Source organism: Puntigrus tetrazona, chromosome 12, assembly GCF_018831695.1.
Source record: "Puntigrus tetrazona isolate hp1 chromosome 12, ASM1883169v1, whole genome shotgun sequence".
NCBI classification, from domain to species: Eukaryota; Metazoa; Chordata; class Actinopteri; order Cypriniformes; family Cyprinidae; genus Puntigrus; species Puntigrus tetrazona.
Genome location: NC_056710.1, coordinates 15,109,558 through 15,121,581, shown reverse-complemented (window position 1 = coordinate 15,121,581; position 12,024 = coordinate 15,109,558). Strand labels below are relative to the sequence as shown.

At 39.4% G+C, this 12,024-nt stretch overlaps 1 long non-coding RNA gene across 1 annotated transcript; it reads left to right on the top strand.

The window, feature by feature from the left end:
- The first annotated feature begins 4,274 nt into the window (after positions 1-4,274).
- On the top strand, positions 4,275-7,503 carry LOC122355054. Its single transcript, XR_006252161.1, has 3 exons — positions 4,275-4,418; positions 4,510-4,650; positions 7,442-7,503. It is a non-coding gene; the product is annotated as an uncharacterized LOC122355054 (long non-coding RNA).
- The last annotated feature ends 4,521 nt before the right edge of the window (positions 7,504-12,024 follow it).

Genomic DNA, 12,024 nt, shown 5'->3' with positions numbered 1-12,024 from the left:
CAAATAAAGGAGTGGGGGCTTAAAGAAATAAAGACAGATAGTAAAAGGTGGAGAAAGAGTGCAAAAAGATTGAGTGGACTGCTGAGAAGAGAAATGTTGACTGAGTTTGTTTTGTCACTGAAAGCTTCCACCTGCCACTTCAGCAGTTCCCGCTCAACCGACCCACCAACCCCCTTAAGCAAATCCCTGCATACACACACACACACACACACACACACACACACACACTGCAAAAACAGGCTTTACGTTTAACCATAACACAGGTGTGTCAGGGGGCCTGAGGCAGCATTGTCTGACTGACAGACATACTAAACCAGTTTGCCGCTGTGTTGTCATTATCCCCTGTATAACCAACACAGTGCGCCCCACCGTCTGACTTCTGTAGGAGTTTACAGAGGCCTTCAGCTTGTCTGCTTCAGGAGATCAGTGGCAGAAATGCACAGAAGGAGTATCCTGAAGTAATTGAGTATATAATTTGCTTAGTGCTACTAGTATATAGGAAACTAGATTCATACATCATTTTTTTTAATATAATTTTTTATATTAAGTATATAAAATACTGCAAGCCCACACCCAAAGATTGACTCGCTGCTTAAATGAACAATGGTAACACTTTAGAATACTGCTCCATCATTAATGAATAACTACACAAGAACAGTAACGCAACATTAGCTCTCTAGTAACTACTACTAACTGGCAAGAAACTCTAATTAATACATTTAGTAATTGATAGTGCTTAGTGAATGTGGTAGTTCACTATTAGCTAATTAGTAACTTTTTTTCATCCCTTCATAAGAAATACTAGGAACTACTGTATGCAGGTCTATAATTAATATGAATAATACATAATGTATAATTAATTCTAAGGTGAAGTCATAGTAACCTACTAGTAATGACTCAAGTATTACCAAGTTCTTCAGAGGGAATTAATTATTATTTTTTGTCTGAAAGAAAAAAAATCATATACACCTAGGATGGCTTGGGTTGAGTAAAATATGCTGGAATTTTCATTTTTGGGTGAACTACTCCTTTAATCTTCTTGTTAGGTAACAGTAGTTACTACAATATTAATAGTGAATTTGTCATTTCTTCCTGTGTAGTTTTTCATTAATGACAGAACAGTATTCTAAAGTGTTACCTGAACGTTTATGCAATTTTTTTATTTTTTAATAATCCTACTTATTTCATCGTTTACCAGTCACTTCACACATACATAACATAAGTTTCAGTGAAACTTGTGCAAACAGTTTTAAAACACAGTGATCACAACACTTTCACAGAATACAGCAGATCATACTGCAGTCTATCAAAGGAGATTCATATTAAACAATCATAACCTTTGCGAAATGGAAATGTAACCATTTGGGAATGTTACTGTTTTAATAGCACTATCACGATTGAGGAATCTCCTGTGGCTTCAGTGTGTCTCCATGGAAACACTTTGCTCAAAAGCTGAAGGCACTGTTCAGGTTAAAGGGCTTTGTTGATGTAAATATATTTTAACCCCCATTTTCATATTTTAAATATATTTTAACCCCCATTTGAAAAAGTCACGATTTGATCTATTTTCACAGTTTGAAGACCAAGTATATATTAATATATATATATATATATATATATATATATATATATATATATATATATATATATATATATATACAGTATATAAAATAATATATATAAAATAATATATATATAAAATAATATGGCTGTGCTTTTCTTAAATGTACTTTGGTATCTTCAGTGCACACAAATAAATTAGTTAACTTGCTTTTACGCTTTTCCTCTTTCAGGCTGTCAGTATCAGTTTTGTTTGCTCCAAGCCAAGTCACAGTAAAAACCCTGTTACGCTGTAAGTCTAAATCAATGACCGTTATCTCTTGGCATGAATCGAATGGCAAATTCGATTCAAATGAGGAACAATTTAAGATCCAGATGTGGGCTCCCCGGTGAACGTCTTTGCATGTGAGCTTTGCCTCTATTTCTTCATTTACTGGTGGCAATAAACCTTTATGAGTGCAGTCAGGACTGCCGTGGCTTTAATGGCATGTGGCATCCTCTAAAATGGGCATCTGTTAATTTAGAAACGACGGAGGGGACTGCGTGGGTTGCTTCGGTCCATAATAAGCGCACCTTTAGAAGCCTTCGTCACATTGCCTGGTCCATTATTTTCTTCACTATTTTAATTTTGCTCTTAATGATTTTCTAGAACCTTTTTCCAATTTTAGCGTGCTGACAGTCATAATGGATTTGAACAAGGTGTGTTTGGCTCGCGCTAATCATCCCGAGCCATTTTCGACGGGTCCGTCGCCAGGTGTGGTGTCAAAACGTGCTGACCTTCCACTAACGACCCGTTCGTGATGTAATTATAACACCAACTGTCCACGCCACCACTTGTTACTGTCATTCCGAGCCTCCGTGTCCCAGCCAGTTACTGCTTGATCTGTTCTTTCCCACTCTGGATTGAGCAATTCTAATCCTGTTCTGTTCACCACCAGTGTGGAAAGCGCTGGTTCATTACACCTGTTTAGAACAAACGTGCGATGTGGGCTGGGTGACCTGATCCAGTCTATTTCTCCAACTCTTTCTTTCAAAAGTAACGTTATCGCAATGAGGGTGGTGGGTATTTTCTTTTCTCGTCTTTGCTTTGCACAGAGATCCAGCATTGGGCAGGTGACTTCAATGGAGAATTACATCTTGATAGCCCCTCTAGGTGGTCGGTTTTGTAGTAGAAGACATCAACAGGTATGCACTGACCACACACACCTTACGTTATCAACTGAGAACAAACCCCTCGGGATAAACACACACATTGTGGTGTTGGGGGTGGAGGGTTGGCGTGAAGCTCTAGTGAAAAAGGCAGCCTTTTGAAGGACCTAGCGAGGACACCTTTGGAAAGATGCAATCTACTTAATTTTGGCTCCTTTAATTGATGATCTGAATTCTTGAGTAAACAACGCTTTGATTTACAGCTGTTTTTGAAAAATGTCTGACGACAGCGCTGCCCAGAGGGTTGTAAACTGTTCTGAAGTTCTGAAGAAATGCTAACCCGGTGCGCTCCCCCCTCATCAGACAATCAGTCAGGAACAGCGGGCATGCCGAAGGAGGCTGGCAGCAAAGCCCCGAGCAGCCGTCTTGCGCATTCAAAAACTCATACGATCCCCCCACACACACACACACACAACTCCCCCTTGAGTTTCAGCCAAAACCATGCTGGCGAGAATCAAAACTTTCAGTTATTGACTTTTGCCATGGTTTGTTGAATATGTACATATACACCCACCTCACACAAATTTTCATGGAAGTGATACGTTTTCGTAAAATAAGCAGCCTGAACCCTGAACTTATGCAAATAGGCATGTAAAAAGCACTAACTTAGCCGATCTATGCGCGAGTTAGATATCAGAAGAAAATGACTATTGCAAACGGCTACGTGAATTCTTTCACAATGCCGTTTTGGCCTGCAGCTTAATGTGAGAGATGATATGCACAGGAGGCCGTGAAAGGTCTCTATGTGCTCCGTTTATGTGGGGCGCAGTGCTCATAACGATTGATTTGCAGTATGTTTGGGGTTTCTAAATCTGCAACATGGTGTGTTTTATAACCCAGGGAATGAGCTGTGAGACTACTCTGAACCGAGGCACTTACTGTATTACGAAAAATTGATGAAACTCCGAATTTCATATGGAAATGTGCCAACTTGGCTGATTGATTTCTTTATAGATCCATTAGAGGTGATGATTTATGAGCATCTTGGAAGATCTCACAAATTAAAAAAAATTTAGCCACGGACAACTGATAAATTGATATTCAAAGTAATAAAACAACAACAAATAATGTTTATTTAATATTGGCAACCGGATGGAATCAAATAACAAGTGTCAAGGTTGTCCCGCGGGACACCGGCGTACTATGCCGGGTACAGTGAATTGAAATTAGCACGCGGCACTGGGCTCTTGCTCAAGGCGACTATTCTCCTTCAGCAGCGCTGTAGATGACAAACAGAAGGAAGTAGTATCAGGAGCAGACAGTCGTCAATGCAAAGAAACCCTGACACTGCCTCCAATCAAAGCAGGAGGAAAAAAGTCATACTTAGCACGGGCGGATTTGCCTCGTTTTCCGCAAATCCCGCGGCAGCATGGCGTAATTGAAAACAGGGGTGAATAATCAGTGAAACAACTCTGTTGAAAAGCTAATTGATCTCATATGCAAACAGAATTAAGTTAAAAGCTGTCGGGCTGTGTCTGGTGCTCTGTTACCCTCGATTCTGAGCCTTCACGTTCTCGCTTTTCCAGAGAGAGAGAGAGAGAGAGAGAGAGAAAGAGAGAGAGAAAGAGAAAAAAACGTTCAAGATTCTGGACAAGGGACAGAGTGGAAGGAGAAGGGGAAAGGCTGGATGGATACAAAGGGAGAGAGAGGTAAATCCACCCCAAATGATACATTTATTCAATTCAAGATTTCACAAAGCTTGAAGAAAGGGGGTGTCTCATAATAGAATCACTTCATCAGGAACTCAAGTGCTTGAACGCAGGATCCATCTGTTCGGTGTATCGTCTGATTTCCCCCTCCCAGCACCCTCCTCCTCCTCTTTTCCTCCCTCACCTCCCATTTGCACCACGTAGGCCTGATTTATCAAGAATTGGCTCTCAGGTATGTGTGTGTGTGTGCGTGCGCGCGTTTCTTAACAGAACTGAGGGAACGTATAACTGTGTTTCATTACCGCTGTAAGAGACGTTAAGATAATCATTCAAATCGCTCAGAGTCGAACCCCACCCGGCTGCTAATTCAATCTGCCCACAGCAAAACATGCCAAACAACATCCATTATGGTCACACAGTTAATTGGCAGAGGGTGGGGGCTCAGGCTTGAGTCAGGGGGGAAGCGGTGCAGCGGACAAAAGCAATCTTGTCTTTTTACCGGTTTGAGATGGTGGAGCACAGCAATGCTCTTGCAATGCTTCGTATTGTCATTAGACAACAGACAAAGACACACAGGACAATAATATAAACAGCTGGTGGGATGATGTTAGAAATGTGTTCCAGCAGATCATTATGCTCTTTTTGTACTTGCATCAATAGATCAAATAAAACCTAAATAAGAATTAAAAAGTCCCTGCACAGCATTTTTTAAATGATGTTTTATTTTAAATTATTTTCTACAATTTTATATATTTAGGTTTCCATTAAAAATATTAGGAAATATCATAACTGTGCTTCTAAAATATTACTGCGTTTGCAGCAATTAATCTGTTGTTAATATTTGAAATAATTTATTTTAAAAGCCCTTGCTGTTTTGGAGCCAGAAAAATGCAATTCTGGTTTAAAAAAAATAATTTGTATGATCTAATTAGTTACATATTTTAAGAATCCTTTCAAAGTGTTTAGCTACGTTTTGTTCGAAAGCTCTCACATTTGTGAAATGAAATGCTTCTAAAAATGTACGTTCACTTCGTACATATCAGAGAAGGGCAAAAAAAAAGTATCTTATATTTTGTTAAAGAATTGTTGCTTTAATTAATTACTTTTAAATGATCTGGGTAAAATTATTGATCAGATTGAAATGTTAAATTGCCAGGACTCAAATTCTATTTCAATTAATGAACTAACTTTCTAAATTGTATCCATTTAATTGTTCCCAATATTCATTATATCAATTTGCCTCCTGTCTTTCTTTCCAACTTGCTTGAACATTAAACTCACGTTTGTTTATTTGACTAAAAATGTATTGTAATTGAATGCATTAAGATGGAAGTACCTGTCCTCCTGAATGTTTATGTTCAAAATGGTAAGTAAACCAAAACACCCTTAAACGCACGTTAATCTTTGGTTATTTTTTTTAGCATTATTTATTTAATCTGTGCGTGTATGTGTGTTTTACACACTCTGATCCTCAAGCACACAGCACATGCTGCAGGTTTCCATCTCTATTTGATCCCGGGCACATGGCCAGCTCTCTCCTAGGTCCACAGCTAAAAACAAACAAACCTCAGTGTGCCATACACAACTACAAGCAGCCGCCGCCACAACCTGTTCGCCTTCCCCACCAGGTAGTCTAGTGTCCTCCAGCCCTGTCAAAACGTCCTGCTTTTAATGGCCATCCAACACTCTAATTCAATCAGTCTTCTGACTCCTAATTTCTGCTCTTTCTCTCTCTCGCTTTCCCACCCTCTCGTGTGTCGGAGTGACAAAGGCCTTTGAACGAGGTTTTTAAATGTGAAACACTCCGTCATACAAAGCCAGCGAGGACAAGGCGGCGTAATGCAGGGACGGCCGTAACGAGCGGACCGAGGGTGACAATTAAGACCAAACAAAAATAAAAATAGCGTCACTGCTGCCATGGTATTAAAAACGGTGACATTTACAGACCTGTATTTAATTACCAGCTCACGCTGTTCGCCAGGTACCCCATTACACCATGTGATAAATCTTTTATAGCTGGAAGTGAGTGTGAGTGTGTGTGTGTGTGTGTTGGGTCGGGTCGGGTGGTGCTGTACACTGATGAATGTATATAGGCATTGATCAGCAAAATAAATACATGTATAGGAAGAAAGAAAGACAAATATTTGGGTAAGGAGCAGGGAGCCCCTTGAAAGGTGCATGAATGCTGAGTGTGTGTAAGAGCGTTTGTTTTTGCATGGTGGTGTTACCTATTGAGGGACTGTAGCTGGCGGCTATTCGCTGTCAGTAGACTTTCTGTAGATGCTGCTTTTCGGCACTGCATTTCTGTTTTCAATGGAAGCGGAGTGGATCTCGCCTCCACTGTTTTTTGTGCCAGGGCCAAAAGCATGGAGAACATTTTAAGCGTGTTCATAGGCTATCATCACCCATATGCTTGTGGTCTTGAATGGCACGAGCATGTCAGCTGTGGCAAGTGCTGGAATTCATTCAAGCTTCTCCACATTTGCGTATCTTGTACGGAACAACAGATGGAAAAAGTATAAACACGTAAAGTACATGCATGCATGCTGTGATTTATAAATTCTTAATAGTTCCGTTTTTTTTTTAAATAAGGTATTGTATGTATGATTTTCCGCACATGAGATGCGTATACAAAGTGCAGATGTTTTTGCAAAACATAGAAAGTTTTGAGATTGTGAGTCCTGATTATATAAGAAAATCTCAAATTTATATTTATAAAAAAACTGTATATCGTGTAAAGTAATATACTATGGAAGCTATCTCAGAGTGTAAATGAAAAAAGATAACTGTGAGTTTAAATTTAGACATTAAATTACAATTAAGAGATATAAAGTCACAGTCAAAAGAAATAGAGTTGCAATTGCATTTTACTTATATAATTACAAGCTTCTTTAACCAAATAAAATCTTTTCAGTTAGGTGAAAAACTTGTGTGTGCACATGAAAAAAAAAATGGGTGTTCATTTCTGTGTATTATTTCTTTTTATCACCCTTTTCCCTCATTATTATCTGTTGAATTCTTAGGGAGCGTCCCTCCTGCTGTACCCACCTGCCCCCCTGCATATGCCGGGAAAATGAGAATAGATTGGCCCATCCGTGGATGGTGCCAGGTGGCATTTAGACCCCCGAGAAGATACGAGTGCAGTCTATCTACCTCACAGTGACAGACGTTGGGCCTGGAGAGAGAGGAAAAGAAAAAAGGAAGCAAGTCGGAAAGGATGAAAACGGAGGAGGGAGAAAGCAGAAAAACCCTAGTAGGTCCAAGCAAATGTGCTGTCCTGCTGAAGGCACGCTTGTTTTCTTGTCATTATCTCAAGCTGCTGTTGCACAGCGAGCCAGATGTACATGTGGGAGTACGCAAACGGGCTAGTGACAATAGGAATGAGCTTTTTTTTTGCATTGCCATGTAATCTTAGCCTTTTCCTTGTTTTGAAACTGTACTTGAGCTGGATTCGAAATCCTGTTATATGGATTAGTGAACACTTAAACATTCCGGGAAAATAAAAATCAGGGAGCACTGATGTGATTTTGCAACACAAACATGCCTAAAGGAAGATTTCAGATTTAATACAAGTTCAATCAAGAGCATTTGTGGTATAAAGTTTGTTTCGACTTGTAAATAATTTTCTTAATTAAGAATTTCAGTTGTTAAGTTCAGTCGGCAGCATACATGGTATAATGTTGGTTATCACAAAAAAATAGATTGAAAAAGGAAAGGAAAAGGAAGGAAAGTATGTGACATGTGGCCAGGTATGGTGTCTCGTTCTTGAAATTTGTGCTCTGCATTTAACCCATCCAAGTGTGCACACACAGTAGTGAGAGCAAAATCAAGCAAAAATCAAGGCTACATTGAGGTACTTATAATAGAAGTAAATGGCACCAGTAATTTAGAGGACTTAAAAGCAGGAATGTGAAGCATTGCAATTTTATGAAAGCACTTATACTTTTGTTAAAACTTGAGTTTTATTTGAACTGCAAAACTATTTAGATCATAATTTTTACTGTGATTTTGAGGCATTACCCTGTCTTGGCAATGATGTTACAACTACAATTGTATATACTGTAACTTTGCAAAGAAAAGGTTATTAAGCTATTTTATGTACTAAAATAGCCATGCAGATTGTTCATATCTTGTGGATATACTTTTGAAAGAGCAAATGTTTAAAGAAAGGGAAATAAATTGTGTGGTAATCAACATCATGCCACGATGGTTGTCACTTGTAAATTGAACTATACACAGAAACTTGAGTTTTTTTTTTTTTTGTTTTTTTTTGTCAACAGGACAGCGTTGGAAGTCCTGCTACATTCTGAGCAAGTCAGCTCTTGCAATGTGTGTTGCAAAAGAATATTAATCATGCAGGGAGGATGGTGAAAGAGTGTCATGTCATTGTTTCCATTGTTGGGAAATACCTGTTTTTCATGTTCTGCAATCCGTTTTCCTCATTCAGAGCAAAAGCCATGACTTCCTGCCATCTGGGTAAGCAGTTTTTATTGTTCGAGCATGAAAACAAGAACTCTAATTATAGCGTTGGGATTATGCTACAGTATGCCAATGACCATGATACCCCTGGCACAGGAGTGGAACTGTTTCTACAGGCCCTGAATGACCCTTTAGTGGCTAATGTTATATGATGGGGCTTTTTCAGGGTGATTAATGAAAAGGATGGGGAGGACAAGAGATGGAGAGATAGAAAACGAGGGAATGGGGGGGAAGGGTGATCGTGACAAATCGTTTGGGGGTTCTTCAAAACAACACTGGGAGATAGATGGTGGCAGTGTGTGTCTTTCATTATCAGTGACCCCCTGTTCAATCAACGCCAGAGAAAGACTGCCACAGTCCAGAGAACAGGGCTACAGGACAAAGTATCATCCCATCATCACTCAAGTCCCCCTTCTCTTAACACGTACGCACACACATATCTTCTCAAACACTCGCCTCTACCCCTCAAACGACCCCACACACATTGATGAGATGTGAGGGTTCTGACCCCAGACTGGATATGCCCTCTTACCCCTCAGGACCCAAAGAAAGGGCGCCATCCATGCAGGTGCCATGGTAACGCTGTTGTGGCAGGTCGAGTCTCATGAACGATGATGCTGGTGATGTCATCGACCCGGTGGGAGGAGCATCCCACCACTTTTCGCATAATCACCAGCTGCCTCTTTCCATTAGCATGAGCATGTGATTCCTATTGCTTTAATTCATACCGTGTCCTTACTTTCCTCCTCTGCTTTCATCTAAGAATGAAACCTCATCAAGTTTGACATTTTTGTAGCAATATTTCACTGCGCTGTGCTTTAAATTTGCACTGTGGAAAAAATAGTAAAAAAGAAAAAAAGTTTAATCAAATTGGCTTCGCAAATAATTTCAACTTAAATTATTTTAAACTGAATTAAAATATAAGGTGAATTTTCATATCAATTTCAGAAAATGAAGTTGAATTAATTTATGGAGTTAAAGTAATAGGCAACCTTATGCTTTCATGAAATTGATCTTAAAATGTGTTATAAAACAGTGGTTTTCAAATGTTTATATATATATATATATATATATATATATATATATATATATATATATATATATATATATATAATTTAAGAAATATAGTAATTAGACTGTGCTTTCAGAAGAACTTTTCATTATTATCATCAAAATGATTCTACTGACAAAAATACAAATTAAGGTGAATATGTGTAACATTACTCTTACAGTGGGTAGAAAAATTACACTGTGAGCTTTATACAAGATTTCTTTCTCCAGATAATATGTTAATATGGATACAATGTTTGCTTTGGCTTCAGAACAGTGACAACATAAAAGCCAACTATTTAATAAGGCTCCTTATATCATGCTTAACATTTTCCTCAGAGACAAGATAAATAGATCTATAATCACTATCTTTCTCTGTGTCTCTATGTGTGTGTAATATATATATATATATATATATATATATATATATATATATATATATGTGTGTGTGTGTGTGTGTGTGTGTGTGTGTCTATGTGTGTATACACAGATATGCCCTGGCACCAAAAGTTTGAAAACCAAAAGTTAATAAACGAAGATGAGAAATAAAGAGATAAATGTTGATAAAGGGGGAAGGGTAGCAGGCCAGAAACCTTCTCAGATGTGATCACCATCCTCAATCGGACACATTAAAGTTGATAAAGTTGATTCATAGTCAAATTTCTCTAGAGAAACTTGGCTTAATATAAATTAAGAGAGCTTATATTAGCAATGCACAATAAGTGAAACAAGGGCCAAATGGTGGAAATGGTTTGAGGCAGAAAATGCACACAAACAGGCGCAGGAGGAGGAGAACATTTGTGGGCTAGCGCTGACTAGATAGGGTGATAGATTAAGCACTGTGCCACCCTCTGAAGCAGGTATCATCATTCAGAGTGGCAGCCGTTCGGTGAGCACTATAGGACTACCTGCTGAGGATCCTGCAGTAATACAGCTGCTCCACATAATCATAATCTGCACTACACTGCTAAAACAGCCAAAGAAAAGAATAAAAAGCATCGAGAACAGCAAAAAGAGTTTGTCAGACAAAACGGAACGTCCAGAGAATTAGGTGCAACGTTTAACAAACACCAAAATTGCACAGATTTGGCGTAAAGCAAATGTAAGAGGAAGAAATGGTACGAGAGGAGAAAGATGGAGCTCGCTTCCTCTCAATCTCGTAGCGAAGCTGTGAAACAGATGCTAGCAGAAGCATTAACAAAAGAGCGGAGCTTCTGACCGCGAGCCCCCGCGCTTGGCAAGTCCTAGAGGTAATAATGGTTAGCAACCTGAAAAATGTTCTTATCTGAAAAAAGCCCCAGACAGTAATAAATGAAATAATTGTACTAAACACATTAATCCATGTCGGCGGCCCCAGGGGGAGGGTCTGTGAGTGTTAGAGGTAGTGAATGGCACTAACCTGCCAACAAAAAGAGTCTCTCTCTCTCGTTCTCTCTCCCTCTCCTTCACGACCCTCTGCAAACAGTGTATTTTTTGCCCTGCCTTTCGGGAGGCAGGGGTCGTTATTAATCTTGCTGGCTTGCTTAGCTTCAGGCATCACAGCAGGGCAGCATCTGGGAGTGTGTGTGTGTGTGCGCGAGAGTGTGTGTGTGATGAGAGTGTCTGAGCCAGGATATGGATAATGCATGGGCAAAGACTGTGTATGTGTTTATGTGTGTGCGCGCGCACTAGTCTGACTCAGAATGAGGCAGACCAAGCATCTTAAGTCATGTGTATCTCTTAATGGATGTGTTTAAATGTAAATTACACCAGTGTGCATGCATTCTCATCAGCGTTACACTGCGCAAGTCACAGGATCGTGCATGTGAGTGAAAAAAAATAAAATAATACAATTCAGGATATTTGACTATGATGAATCGCAAAACCATCCCTTATTGCATGCGTACTTGCTTAGGACAGTGGGCAAACTGAGAAAGAGAACGCATGAATGCTTTGATATAATAATGTGTTCTGTATTTGGATGCAGCAAGGTCCATTTCCACCGGGCGGACGTGATGTAAAGCCTGGTACCCGGTGGACACTGGTAAGAAAAGAACACGATCTCCACGGCAACCATCACAGGAAACATCGCCATGCA